We start from the raw sequence: 3,506 nt of genomic DNA on the forward strand, positions 1-3,506 counted from the left end.
ACAGCTAGGTAGTAGAGATTTAACACAAGAAACATTTTAAGTCTTTAGTTTAAGGGCAATCTAAGGAAACTTAAAGTGTGACCTTGTAATAAAAGTTGGATCAGGGTTGGGGATTTAGCTCAGCGGTAGAGGCCCTGGGTTCGGTCCCCAGCTCCGAAAAAAAAAAACAAAAACAAAAAACAAAAAACAAATAAAAGTTGGATCATGTAGTGGAATGTTTATTAGGATTAGGCTAATTTATAAGAACTCTAACGGTTCATATTAGGACAGTGCCCTAACTAGCAGGGAATATATGGAGCTCTTAGTCATGGGGAACTGAGTTTAGCAAAGAAAGTAACAGAAGGTTATATATGTGAAAGGTTACATTTGAACTTGTGTATCATCTATCCTGAAGCCTGTGAGTAAGGCAAACCTGTCTGTTTTTGCTAAGAGATCTGGTAGTTATAACTAGTTCACAAATTGATTACTGAGATAATAAGCTGGTAGATTACCTTGAGGTAAGGAGCTAGAGGTCTGTTTTCTGCATGTACTTAGCTTACCTACCAATGTAGTCCAAAATTGGGGGAAATAAATTATAATCAAAATGTTGTTAATTAAAATAACAGACATTGATCAATAGTCTACCACCCAGACACTTTTTCCAGGTGCCTGTGGTCTCCATTGCAACTTGGGCAGAATCAGTGTGTCTATTAGGCCCAAAAGAGGAAAAGCTTTTTTCTGTAGGAACAATGGAAAAATGACTCACCTTGTCCTTGGAAATATGAGACAATTAAATCTCTTGTGTCCTCAGTTTAACAACAGTCTAGCCTGAGCCTGGGCACTGGCAAGGCAAGGAGCACTCTTTCTCAGTGGTTATCACACCACAATCTAGGCAGTCTTGTCACTGTGTCTATACGAAGGAGAGAGAGCAAAGAAATAAAGTAGCAAGTGATGGAGGTGGTGGGGGAGCCTACATAGAAATCTTTCCATTCTTCTGGATGGCTGACTAGAAAATTGTAAAAGTTTTATTTTTTTAAGTGCATTTAAAAGGCAATGTAGACTTATTGTTTCATAGATTGTGGCCAAATTTACCTTGTGAATTTAGAAGCATTTAAGATGAGGGCATTCTCAGTAGGGAGCCTACAAGTGGGTGCAAAAACATACACTTCTAGGTGAAATGACATTTATTAATCACCCCCACCAGCATGCTGAGGATAAATTAATAACTAGAAAAACAGAAGGTCAGATGGTCAAGTCGTCAAGCAATGAATTGGGGTCTGAGCTCAGGCCAGTGCCAGAGTGGGCAGTGTGGTGAATGTTTCATTCGGGACTGGGGTTTTGCAGCAGTGAGAAAAGGAAATGATGCAGAAGAGAGAGGAAAATTTCACTCAACGGAAAATGTGCTGAAATGGGGATTCAGCATAAAGACTATGAATGTTTCCATCAATAAGGACACCACAGGGTGACTGCAAACTCAACAGACCTTTCCTGTGACCAGAGAATGTTTACCCAGACCAGTCTGGAAGACAGAGCTTAACAATTTGCTGGTTTTCAGAAAGATAGGTTTAGAGAGCTACATGATGATTAGATATGTTTGTTAGAGTTGATGTATGGTGTGTGTGGGAGTGGTACCCTGACAGGCCCAGGCTGAGGCATCTCTTCCCCGTGAGGTACCAGGCATATGACAGACTTAAAATAGAGTTGTTCTACAGCATGAGAAGTGGAGTTGAATAGAGAGGAGAATGGAGGGGAGAGAGACAGAGAGAGAGAGAGAGAGAGAGAGAGAGAGAGAGAGAGAGAGAGAGAGATTCAAAATGATTTAACATCTACAGTAGCCTGGATTGTTTTCTCTAAAACTAATATTGAAGTCTAGACAGAAATTTTTAGAGAGATACAAGTTTTCAACAAAATAGAGGGGCAATTTAGGAGAAATTAAAATTTAAATCTAAAAATATTGATAACTGTAGGATAAAGAGTAAATAATTTTGAGTTCTACTTTTCAGGTTCCTGTTTTACATTCAAAGTACCTCAAGCAGAAATGTCAGGGGACCTGGATGTCAAGAATTGGTATGACACACACAGGAGTGATGAAAAATTCTGTTACAGGTGGTCCATTAGCAAATTCTCTTTTCTTGTTGAGGGAATGGAATAATATATTACAAGCCCAATGTTCTTATCAGCTGCCAATAACAAAGTGATGTGGTGTTTGAAAATATACCCAAACAGGGTTGATGAAGAAAGCAAAGGTTACCTATCACTTTACCTGATGTTGTTCAGCTATGAAAAGAGCCCAGTTTGGGCAAAGATTGATTTTGTATCTTAAATGCCAATGGGGAAAATGCAATAATGCAAAGAGCACAGGTGTCTACCATTTGCTGCCACACCAAGCCTATGGATACAAAAAGTCCATCCTTTGAGATTTCCTCTTTGTCTCAAACCCATTCGCTATGACTGGATGACAAACCACCCTCCTCTGCAATGTGAGTCCGGTCCAAGGCTCCTTTTGTATGTCTGGAGAGAACACAAGACCTTTGCTCAAGGTTCCAAGATACATATCGGCAGATAATGTTGAAGAGCTGTGAGAGAATTCCCTCTTCACAGACTGCTGTCTGGTGGTAACTTGCCATGAATTCATGGCTCAAAAGGCCATCCCAGCAGCTCACTATCCAATTTTCAGAGTCATGTTTGAACATGAAATACAAGAGAGCCTAAAGAACTGAGATGAGACTATGACCTGGATCCCCAAATCTCCAAGGAGATGATGAGTTTCATTTACACCGGGAAAGCACCACACATCCACAGCCACTCCATGGCTACTGGTGTGCTGGCAGTTGCTCTCAAGTATGGCCTAGGAAACTTGAAGGCCACATGTGAGGATGCACTCTAGAGGATGCTCTCTGTGGAGAATGCTGCACACACTCTCATCCTGGCTGACCTCCACAGGACAGAGCAGCTAAAGACATTACAGTTCATAATTCTGAGGTCTCTGAGACCTCAGGATAGAAGTTAAAAATGGAGTCACATCCCCACTTGGTGTCTCAAGTATTCCACTGTCTGTCTTCTACAAAGAGTGTTTCCTGGGCCTTCTACCTGAAATGTCTTAAGTGTTCTTTAAGAGCATGTCACCTATGACCTACACATGTCTTCCAACATCAACAACCAATATTGGTCCTATTAACTCATGGTTACACAATTGAACTGCTGTAGCATTTACACTGGAATTCAGGGGCAACAGGGTGGGTCAGGACAACTTACAAGAGCTCTAAATATATTGGAATGTTTGGTGGTGAAAGGGGCAACACTAGAGTCTGGGACACTAACTGAAATCTACCCTGTTGATATTGTTGTTTGACTTATGTCTGCTGAATTGCAATCTGGGATTCAACTTAGGAACTAGCGTGAAGCACTGCCCAAAAGGGTTTCTTCAGAGAAACCTGTGTGTATTGGACTGAGCAGAACAGATATCCAGGGTCAAGAGCAGAGGAGAAATCAATCATGAATGTTTGGTCATAATAGAAGGGACAGGA

The 3,506-nt window shown here is 41.0% G+C and overlaps 1 pseudogene; it reads left to right on the forward strand.

Moving 5' to 3' along the window:
* Positions 1-2,408: 2,408 nt before the first annotated feature.
* On the forward strand, positions 2,409-3,111 carry LOC147996402 (TD and POZ domain-containing protein 4-like; annotated as a pseudogene).
* The last annotated feature ends 395 nt before the right edge of the window (positions 3,112-3,506 follow it).

The sequence above is a fragment of the Rattus norvegicus genome, chromosome 2, assembly GCF_021556685.1.
Source record: "Rattus norvegicus strain SHRSP/BbbUtx chromosome 2, alternate assembly SHRSP_T2T, whole genome shotgun sequence".
Lineage (NCBI taxonomy): Eukaryota > Metazoa > Chordata > Mammalia > Rodentia > Muridae > Rattus > Rattus norvegicus.